This window comes from Chionomys nivalis, chromosome 1 (genome assembly GCF_950005125.1).
Source record: "Chionomys nivalis chromosome 1, mChiNiv1.1, whole genome shotgun sequence".
Lineage (NCBI taxonomy): Eukaryota > Metazoa > Chordata > Mammalia > Rodentia > Cricetidae > Chionomys > Chionomys nivalis.
The window spans coordinates 24,028,858-24,040,689 of NC_080086.1; positions in this window are offsets into that span (position 1 = coordinate 24,028,858).

Genomic DNA, 11,832 nt, shown 5'->3' on the forward strand with positions numbered 1-11,832 from the left:
CTCCTCTTCCTTTCTACAATGGTTCCTGAGGACATAACCTCAACAAAGATGGCTAGGTAAATCCCAGACAGTCTGTGCCCGGACCTCCCAGGTCGAGCTTGTAGGTGACCTAACAGATATACCCCCAGAAGCCTTATTCTGTCACTGTCCCTTCTCCTGGCCTCTGTCCTGGGCTCCAGGCCCAATGTTTGGCCACCCCATCTTATCTCTCTATTTGTCACTGTTTCTTTCTCCGTCTGCCTGGCTTGCTCAGATGCTGTCCTTGTCCTTTCTGCCTCTCTTCCACACTCCCAGTCTCTTTGACTAAAGTGAAGAGTCTGCCAAGAAAACGACATCTTCCTGCAGCTGGGGAGAGGTGGGACTCTCCCAAATATGCCCAGAGTGGACAAGACTGGAGGGCGCACTGCTTTGTAGAGAACACCACATACAGGCTGCAGACTGAGAGAGAGAACGTGGAAGAAAGATTCATCATGATCCGAGAAACCTAAGCTGTGATCTTAAACTGGTGGTTTCAGTGCTTTGATCATGCACAACTATCAGTTAAAAAAAAAAATGACTAGGCTGAGCATGGTGTCTCACATCGTAATCCTAGTACTCAGAGACGGAAGGTTCATCACAAGTTCAAGGCCATCCTGGTCTATATAGGGGGTTCCAGGCCAGTTGGGGCTATGTGTTAAGACCCTGTCTCAAAAGAGCAAACCAAAGCCAAACAGAAAGACTGAAAGCTAGCTAAATATATGCTATGCATAGGTAGCTACATATTTATAAAACCATCATTGTGGCAGTGTGCCTCCTGACACCCCATGTCCCAATTCCCTTCTTTACATCATGATTAGGCCCCCACACACTGACTACTGCATGTTCCACACAGGCCATGTGAATGAAGTTCTGGACAGTGGGGTCTGAGCAGAAATAGGATGTGAATGCTGGAACCTGCCCTTCTAGCTGTCTTCCTCCAGCCGCTTCTGGAGCATGAGCGTAGTGAACAGTCACCTTGAACTCTGTAGATCTAACCACAGAGGCAGAATAAGAGAGGAGGGGCTTGAGTCCCTGGGTGATTGATGGAACAAAGACTTCAAAGCAGCCTGATCACAGGCCTCTGGACACTCTGTCTGCGTGGGTCCCGCTCTCAGAGCCCTGAGCCTATGTTTGAGCCCCTCTGCACCTTTGCAAGAACGTCATTATCTGTAGCACAGATTCTAACACATGGAAATACTGACTATGCAGAACATAGTACTGGGCTGTGGAGTAGCCTAGTGGTTAGAGCACTTGCTTACGTTCAGATCCCCGGAACCCACTTAACTGTTGGGTGGGCACAGCAGCCCACCTGACACCCCAATGCTTAGAAGATGGAAATGGGATCCCCTGTACAAGCTGGTTCTAAAGAGGTCTGTGTTTGACTGAGAGACCTAATCAATGAATGAGGTAAGAGCATCAAGAAAGATTCCCAATACCAACTGTGGGCCTCCACAACGTACATGTGCATGTGTACGCCACACAAATGCAAACATGTGCATGCTCCCCCCACACATATGTGAACATGCATACATGTACACACATATACACATGAGAAAGATATTTTTTTTAAATTTATGTAGACAGCATTCTTTCTTTTTTAATTTATTTATTATGTATACAATATTCTGTCTGTGTGTATGCCCACAGGCCAGAAGAGGGCATCAGACCCCATTATAGATGGTTGTGAGCCACCATGTGGTTGCTGGGAATTGAACTCAGGACCTTTGGAAGAGCAGGCAATGTTCTTAACCTCTGAGCCATCTCTCCAGCCCGAGAAAGATATTTTTAAAAAAATAAAGAACGGTATTTTGCGTAACTGGAGGTTTCTCTCCCAACTGTCGACTCTGAGGCTTAATACTAATTACAAGCTGTTTGACCTATTAGCTCAAGCTTATTATTAACTGGCTTTTACACCTTGATTTAACCCATTTCTATTATTCTATATTTTACCACAAGGCTTGTGGCTTATTACCTCACATCTTGCTTCTCCGGCAGCAGCTGGCATCTCCCTGACTCTGTCTTCTTTTTCCCTATATCTTTGCTTGTATTTCCAGCCTGGCTCTATTCTGCCTGGCTATTGACCAAATCAGCTTCCTTATTAACAAATGGTAATAAAACATATTCACAGCATACAGAAGGGCATCCCACATCAATTTTGAGACATTTTTGTTTTGCAATAAGTTTCTGTTTATATGGTTTTAAGGAGAGTCCAGGGGATTACCATATGCCCTGAACCCATTTTTCCCTGTTAATTCCTTGTGTAACTATGGCACACTGTCAATGAAACAGTGTCAACACACTCATAACTAAAGCCCTTGCCTTATGGCTGAATTCTTTAAATAAATAACTGGACATGGTGGCTTGTCCCTGTAATTCCAGAATTTGGGAGGCCAAGGCAGGACTGCTGTGTATTCAAGGCCAGTCTGGGTCACAGTGAAACTTGTCTCATCAAGAAATCAAGAAATAATCAATAGAAGTTTGCTTTTCCCCTCCAGCCTCCATACACGTTGATCACCCTTCAAGGCACATTTGGAGACCATGGCTTTGATGATCAAGCCCCATACCAAGGCTTAATGGTCTACTTAGAACCACACAGTACGAGAGGCACTGAGAGGGAGCTATGACCTGAAAGATGGACGAACTTCCCCATGGTAGTCCAAAGGTTTTAATTCCTGAGCAGGTACAGGGGGATAGAATGGCTGGTGTCACCAGGGAGGGTACAGAAAGCTGCTGGGGAAGGCAGGTGTTGCTAAGAGGCAGCTGGTGCGGAGACTGTCTGGCTTGTCTCAGGTGGAGTCTAGCACAGGTACCTTACAGAGGATGCCAGGAAAAAGGGTGAAGGCAAGAGGTGGGTGTAGCGAGGCATGACCGACTCTAATGGGCTGAGCAGCAGCGCAGAACAAGGCTCAGGGGCGGGATGACAGGCTTTCGACATCTGCTCCGAGACCTGGGTACTTTCCTTGTGTCAGAGGCCCGTCTGTGTTCTCAAAGCCCAGCATTCTGTCCGCCCTGTGGGACTCTGTATGGGGTTTTCCTTGACGCCTGGGAGCCTGTGGGTCTGGAGGACAGCCATCATGTTGGAGAAAACTCACAAGAAGTCTTGTCTTGCCAGACCAGGCCATGCAATCAGAGCTCTTGGGAGAATCCAGACCTGAGCCACCCCTTACTGTTAGCTTTGGTTCACATCCCGACGCCTGGCAAAGAGCAGACCTGGGAGCTCTTGCAGCCCCTGCAGGGGGATGCCTGTGGATGAGTGGGTCCTCTGTAACTGGGCTGGATCTCTGACATCTCCAGAACCCTCGCTTTAAGCACACTACACCCCAAACGTCCCCGGTTTGCTCTCATCCAGTGCTTGATGCTCTTGGACACAACACTTATTTCTGCTCCTATGCTCAAATCCCATGCTCAAATCTTCCTACACATTAGTGTGCCATCCCCCTACCTCTCCACAGTATCCTTCTGTCCCCCAAGTTTGGAATCAAGTCTTGCCTTCTATCGTCTTTGTTGGCTTCCTCCCCACCTGCTGGGAGGTGATGATCATATATATATATATATATATATATATACCCACAGCTGACTCCAACATCGCTGTTAGTTTTGCATAATTTTGTTTGCCCCAGGAGACCTCGTGTTGTGAGAGCACCATGGATGCTGACCTCCGCATTTCCCCTCTCCTTCTGCCACGACTCACCTGCCAGATCTGATCCCCATGAGAGCTGTTGCAATGGGGGAGAATGGTCAGCAGTACCTTGTCTGGGTTGGAAGAGTGACTGTATTTGGCAGTGCACCTTCAGCATGAGAACAGTTCCAAATGGACATCTTTCCTCTCGCTTGGTGAGTTCATTGACACATAGGGAAGAGCCGTTGGATCATGTAAGCCAGGGGACTAAGCAGGGACTGTATGAATTAGTTTGTTAGCACGTGGAAGATTTTAGACCAAGGTAGAGGGGACAGTTTCAGCATCAGGCTGTGCGAAGCAGGCTGAGGTCCCAGAAGCCTAAATGGGAAGATGGAGTAAGGATCTCACAGGTGGCTTGACAGATAAGTGAGTGAGAGACAGAGAGAGAGAGAGAGAGAGAACCGTTGCTAAGTCATCAGCTTCTTCCCTCTCCTTCTCATTCCATATGGTACCACTCTGCACCTACAAAGGCAGTAGTGACAGAGTGCGGGGGACTCCATGGGCATCAGACCTCCCCTTTATGGAGTCTTTGAAATCTGTTAAAGACAGAGTTCAAGTTTATTAAACTTCATCTTTAATCTAGGTGGGAATAAAGTACAGAAAGCCACCAGCGTTGGTAAGGCGTCTCTGGCAGAACACTGAGTGTCTGCAACTGTTTCTCCCATGGGAAAGTCTCCTTGCAGCAGTGGGTTAGGACTCTTGTCACACTCAGGGGCTCAGTCCAGGGTCAATACCCCTCAGCTGTCTACCCTTTCTCCCTTGGGATGATCTCTAGACATGTTCCTTTGCCCACTCAGCACCCTAGAGAAAGTTCTAGAACTTTAACAGAGCTCATTTCCATCAACAGCCTTCTCCTACTGTACTCCGTGGTACCCACCCACCCCCCATTTCCTCAGAATACCACTGGGATCCTTGGATGGAAGGCGCTTGGCAGCTTCCCGGTTTTCCCAGGCAGCCCCTCACCCCCTGACTCTGAGCACTGGCAACCTTTGCCCCATGGGGCCATGACCCTTGGGTTTGAAATCAGTCTCTCTCATTATCCAGAGGGGCGGTGCATGGGCTTCTGGGAAGTGACTGGGCCCCTCATTCCCGTTCCCATTCCTGTGTATGGCTTACTGCAGATCCTGGGCAAAAACGATGGGCTAACCTGAGTTGGTACTGTGACTTCCCTGAGAAGCTGCAATCACTTTGTTTCCGATGTCTGCTCACCCACCCTCTCTGACCTTCCCCAATATCACAAGGAAGAACTGGCTCTTAAAATACAAACTCACGAATTGCCCCAACCCACTTCTGTTTGTTTTTAGGGGACGTGCTATTTTACTTTTAACTTATCCTGCAACTTATATTTATTAAAGTCAGTCTATCCTAGGCAGATAGAAGGAAGGGAAGACGCTACTCCACAGGACCTACTGCAGAAAAGATGGAAAACAGACTCCATCCCGGAGCGGTGGCACCCGACTCCACCCCAGAATATGAGGATGAGGATGGAGGAGAAGAAGCAGGAGAGTCATGGGCAGAAGGGCAGCCTAGACCTTAGACACACACACGCAAGCACGCACGCACACACGCCCCTGTTGGAAAGGACCTTCCAGACCCCTGCAACATCTCTGAAAGTCCATGTAAATATTCCTTCCAGGTGCTTCTGTGCTGCATCAGGGTGTCATCTCTGAATGTATCATTATCATTTTAATAACTTGTTTCCCTCGTTAACATAAAAGCTAGAAGAAACAGGGGCCTTAAATCCCTGCTTGTAAACTCCACATTAATGACTCACTGGTGAGTTATACTAGCTAACCTATGATGAGTGCCCCAGGGTGACTGGTTTAGATGCCGCCTCCAACCTGGGGTTCAAGTGCTGACTCTCCAGCTGTGTGACCTACGTCTCCCGTAGAACTGGGACCAAGAGGTGGCTTGTCAAGAGAGGGTCTTGGTGCTTATCCAGAATGATTTCCCCAAATATCCCACGTGTAAAGTCAAAACAAAACACAGCACATCTCAGCCTCTGGACAAGAATCTCCTGGATCCCAGAAACCAATCTGGAACCTGTCACCTCCTCCTGCTGAATGAAGCCAAGAGCAGCCACTGTCCCACTAGGGTGAGCATCCTCAGCCAGAAAATGATCCAACATTAACTCATTGCTATTTAAACTAATAAGGTGTCCATTAGAAGCCCCTCACCCCCTATTTTGGCACATAGACTAGCATCCAGTTCTGTAAATGGAGATAGTGTTAAATAACTTGATCGCTACCATGGAGACTATCACAGATCCACACAGGAGGCAGAGGATGTCACACAAGGGCTATCTGACAGAAATAAAGAGAGGAGAGCATGCAGCAGAGGACAGCGAGTTCACTGTGACAGCGGAGGGAACGATGGTCTGTGGTCATGCACTGATTCAAGATGTCCAGGACAACTGAGAGAAGTCTGAGCAAGCACACAGACATGAGTGTATAAGGAGGACGAATTCCTAAGAATCACAGAGGGAAGGGTTACTCGGCAGTGGGGGCCAGGGGAAGGAATGGAGCGTTTAGACTGTGCGGCATCCTCAAGTTGTATGAGTAGCTAAGACGGGAAAGTAGGAAAGAATAGGCAGCGAGGCTGCAAGACCCAGAAAGGCTGTGAGTTCGAGGGTGAGCAAAACTTGGTTTCTCATCCTGGTTCCTGACCAGCTGCTCCAGCAAGTCCCTTGACTTCCCCAAGTGATGCATGTGTTACTTTCATTGGTTAATAAAAAAAAACTGCTTGGCCTGATAGGTCAGAACATAGGTGGGTGGAGTAGACAGAACAGAATGCTGGGAAGAAGGGAAGTGAGGGCAAACACGATGGAGCCAGCTGCCAGGTCAGACATGCTGAATCCTTCCTGGTAAGCCACCACTTCGTGGTGCTACACAGATTATTAGAAATGGGTTAATCAAGATATGAGAATTAGCCAAGAAGAGGCTAGAACTAACAGGCCAAGCAGTATTTAAATGAATACAGTTTGTGTGCTATTATTTCTGGGGTAAGCCAGCCAGGTGGCTGAGAGCTGGGTGGCATGAAGCGGCACACAGCTCCTTTACAAATGGCGCCCAGTCGTGGATAAGTGAATCCATTGAAATCCTGAGAAAGCTTGGGAAAGAATAGACTAAAGCATGTTTTCTTGGTAGTAGCAATTTCTCAGGTCTGCTCTGCTTGCTAGAGGCAAGCAAGTGCTCTCATCTAAGGGAGGCTTCCTGACTCAGCTTTAGCTGCAAAATCTTGCAGCTCTTTTAAGAGGTCCTGCCACTTAAACAGCATTGGTGAAAAGCTGAACACATGCTTTTTGGTTTTCAGCCATAGCAGAAAAAAAAACTACACCATTTTAAAATGCTGGCTTTCTGGGCCATACTGCCAGGGCAAACTCTGACACTTTCAGACAGGCAGGCTGACTGACTGTGGTCTGTGAGCAGAATGCTGCAGCTTGCTTGCTGGCAGGGACCTTGAAACGCCATAGAGTTGTGGCAATAAAAATGGCTACAGTCGGTACCTCCGCCATGAGGCTGGAAAGCTAAGGAATGGGCTGGATCCAGCTGCCAAAGTCACGGCTTTAGTCCTACTGATATTGTTTGGTAAATTAAAGACTCGTGTCACCAGAAAAAGAGAGATATACAGTAAAGAGAGATTCAAAGGTGAAGAAAACCTCTAAATGGTTTACAGTGTGTTAAAAATATATGCAGGCTAAAAGTTAAAGTTCTTAAAGTAAAAGATAAGAAAGAAAGAAAGAAAGAAAGAAAGAAAGAAAGAAAGAAAGAAAGAAAGAAAGAAAGAAAGAAAGAGAGAGAGAGTAGTTGGGTGTGATGGAAGGAGCTTGTCACCATGGGAAGAAGCATCCTGGGGCAGCAGCCTAGGAAAACAATGCAGAGGGACCAAATTCACTTGGAAACAGCAGGAATACCGAGCAAAGGAGAGTGCTCGTTGGGTTCAAGCTCCTGTGCCTGGGGCCTAAAGAGACAGTTTCAGCTGGGCGAAGGCTGGCTATAATAGTGGGGAGTGGAGCCTTTCCCTAGTAGAATTATAAAGGGCTTTGGGGGGAGAGTTGAAAGAAAAGGAGCATGCATGGTTAAGTACATAACAGGGGTTAACATCCTTTACTCTGGTTAATACTGAGCTTCCCATTGGGAAGAACCCTCACTTCTCTTCTCGGTCAGGGTGAGGAAGCCAAGGCTCTGGGGTGACTTGACTGCGATTGCCTCAAACTCATGTGTTGGAGACTTAGCCCCCAAGCTTATATTTGGGGGTGAGGTCTTGCAGCGGGGATGTGATTAGGATTGGGTGAGGTCCTGAGGGTCATCCCTTTGGCATGAACTAGCTTGCTGGCTCTCACAATAAACCACCCTCTAGAAGGCGCCCAGCCTGTGGCATTCAATGATAGCACCAAGAAGCAGACTATGAGCCAGGCTTGGTGGCTCATGCTTGTAATCTCAGCACTTGGGAGGCCGAGGCAAGAGGAGGGCCATGACTGTGAGGCCATCTGGGGCTGTACAAAGTGAGGTCCTGTCAAAGGAAGGAGGGAGAGGGCTATACCAACACCAACAAAAGCAGACAGACTGAACACTCTTCCCAAACCAAGGGAAGGGGAGAGAGGTTGAAACAAATATGGGAGTTAGGTGTGATGGTGCGTGCTAAGGCAGGAGAATTGCAAGTCTGGGGTCAATACGGGCTCCATGGCAAGACCCTGTCTCAAGGCAACAACAAAAGAAACAGGCACCACACACTCCATAGGGAAAGAAGCCAAGGTTGCCAGTCCAAAAGCTGTGCGTAGACACGTAGATTTCCAGCCACATTGTGTGCTTTGAACTGGACTTAGAGTGTGTACCACAGATGGTGACACAGGCCCCTTTATAAAAGGTCAGTTGATGTTAGAAACCGGACCGGAGGACAGCGTCTAGAAGGATGAAGCCTTCCTGCTAACCTAAGTTCTAAAGTGGCCACAGTCACCTCCAAAGACTTCTCTGTGGCCTCATCCCTGGATGCCACCCTTTTGCTTCTAGTGGTCAGGCAAAGGGAAGCCTGATAAAATAGGACACAGCAGGTAATCACAGGGGGAGGCTAACAAAGTGTCTGGAGGAGGGGCCACAGAAGGAAAGCGACTGTGGGGATAAGAAGACAGAGGCTGTGACATGGCTTAACTTTGTACACCAGAAGCACTGGGGGGGACCTATGGTCTTGCCATAGAATGCTAGCTGGGTAACGGGCCTCCTCCACAGAAGAGGAGGCAGCCAGGGCCTGCCAGGCTCAACCCACTCCCTTCTGGTTTGGGTGGAGGGTGTATACCTTCTGCCCGTCGTGATGGCCCCAGACCTCCCTGGCCTCCCACCCACAAGCTTTCCAAACCTCATCCAGCCCCCCACGAATTGTCTAAGCCGGGAGCAGGCAGCTGCCCTCAGGCCCGGCACAGACTGGCCACCTCCAGCTCCCTACCCTCCAGCTGTCGCTCCCCCTCCACGCCCATGTGGCCCACACCATGTGGCACAGGGCTGCCCCCACCCCTAGCCAGCCTGGTTCAGCAGGCATGGTTGGCTCTAGTTTCCACAGAAACTCTACTCTTCCTGGGGCTTGGTGCCTGCCCGCCAAGAGAGTGGTGGGTGGTTTGTGTGAGCCGGCCATGTTCCACTCAGAGCTCCAACTGCTGCTGGCTTCAGAAGCCCCTCTCCTCCCACGCCTTCTGGCAGGGCACTGTCCCGACAACCACAGAGGCAAAGCCTGGCAGCAGGCGCAGCTACGTGTCCCTTTATCCTGGTGAGCAACTTTCCAAACTTTATCTCATTTGCTTCTCTGCGAAGCAGTCAGACTAATTAAGATTAACCTTTGGGGGGGGGAGCAAGGTACAGTTCAGTGGTAGTGTCTGCTTGCCTAGCATGCCTCAGGACCCTCCTCTCTCACCAGGACAGCCACCGAAAGCCAAGAAAGGATGTGGTGTCTTGTGGTTACTCAGCTCTCGTGGACACCTCAGAAGCTTCCCCCAGCCACACTGCTGCCACTACCACATAATTCATACCCTGCTTGGGAAACCCCAGCCTATGTCAAGAGACTGATGCGGAAAAAAGAAAAAAATAAAAAAAAAAAGAAAGAAAGAAAAAGAAAAACCTCTTTAAGAGGTTGTAGATGTAGTTCAGTAGTAGGGAAATCGCTTTCCATGTACAAAGCCCTGGGATCCATCCCCAGTGCTACAGAATATAAAGAAATTAGGGAAATAACCAAAAGCTGCAAACAACAGAAATTCAAAAAAAAAAAAAAACCCACAAAGAAAGATGTTTTGTCTGTGATTTGCCACAAAGACAACAAGAAATGTCAGAACTAAGGTGAAAAAAGACAGCCAAGCATGGCGACCTCAGCGCTGGGAGGCAGAGATGCAAAGACCAGGCGTTCAAAGCCATTTACAGCTATACACTGAGCTCCAGGCTAGCCTCGGCTATACACTGAGCTCCAGGCTAGCCTCAGCTATACACTGAGCTCCAGGCTAGCCTCGGCTATACACTGAGCTCCAGGATAGCCTCGGCTATACACTGAGCTCCAGGCTAGCCTCAGCTATATGAGTCTCTGCTTAAAACTAATAGAAAAGATAAAAATAAACAAGATGAAGGAAAACCGGCAATAATGGCTCAGCGGGTAAAGGTGCTTACACTTCCAAAGGCCTAGTGATGGAGTTCAGTCTCCAGAACCCATCTAAAGGTGGAAGGAGAGAACCAACCCCACAGAGACATCTGCTGACCTCCACATATGCTGTGGCAAGCACACACACACACACACACACACACAAATAGTGATACTAATATTAATACAACAATAATTTTAAAGAGGATTCAGAAGGATGGGGGGCCGGGCGATGGTGGCGCACGCCTTTAATCCCAGCACTCGGGAGGCAGAGGCAGGCGGATCTCTGTGAGTTCGAGACCAGCCTGGTCTACGGAGCTAGTTCCAGGACAGGCTCCAAAGCCACAGAGAAACCCTGTCTCAAAAAACCAAAAAAAAAAAAAAAAAAAAAAAGAAGGATGGGGGGAGGTGTGATAGATGCGTGGGCGGTGTGGAAGTCTCCAGCTTTTGCTCCATAGTCCACACCATGGTCCCTGTATAGACCTAGTGACCCTACTCTAGTCTGCTTGCAATGAGAAAATCCTCACGGACAGCCCTTGGCCACTCTGAGTGCACAGGGCCCAAACTGTGGAAATGGCACTGCCTTCATGCAGCTGCACCCCTAAATTCCTCCAGAAATGACCTGGTAGGGTCATATCTGCAAATCTCCAGGGTAGTTGGTACCTGGAGCATCTCTCCTCTCTCTCGACTCAGGTTGCTCTCCCTTTGGAATGTTTCAAAGGCCTCTTTTTGGGTATGGGTGAAGGAGGGCAGACACGGTGCCAAAGAGCAGAAAGTAAACCCCCACTATGCTTGTCATTTCCCTCTTCTCTTCCCTCTCCTCTGCCCCTCCCCTGCTTCCTCTGATGCCCCCCTCCCTTGAGACTTTGAGTCAGATATTTTTACTGCAATGAGTATGTGTTGTCAATTTCTCCTGTGAGCCTCCAGGCTTCTCCTTGAGGTCCCAACAAGGCAAATCCTATAAGGAAGGATTTCACGGAGCTCTGAGGGCTGGGGGAGCCTTTTCTTTCCATCTGTCACTTTACTGTAAGCTTTGACCTTTCAGTTCCCACATGAGGCAGGACCAAGAAGAGACTCAAGTCAGACTGAGCTGCCAGTAAACCTTAATAAGAAGCCTAGGATTCGGATGGCATGAAATTGAAACACTTAGAAAAACATGTTCGCTTCAGGGGTTCACGGAAGGCTGGGTGATGATGAGGATGTTTTTAAATGAAGCTTCCCCATGAGCTGGATATGGCAGCCCACACTTGTAATATCAGCACCTGAGAGGCAGAGGCAGGAGGATTGCTGTTGAATTCTAGGCTAGCCTGGGATCAAAGTGTAAAACACTGTCTTCAGCAAAAAGTCAGACACGGTGGTCCATACCTTGGATGCCAGTTCTCGGGAGGCAGAGGCAAAGGATTGCCACAAGTTTGGGGATAGCCTACTCTACAAATCAATTCCAGGTTAGCCAGGGCTACTTAGGGGTGGGTTGGGTCAGTAAGGTAGCTTGGCAGGTAAAGGTGATTGACTCCAAGTCTGAC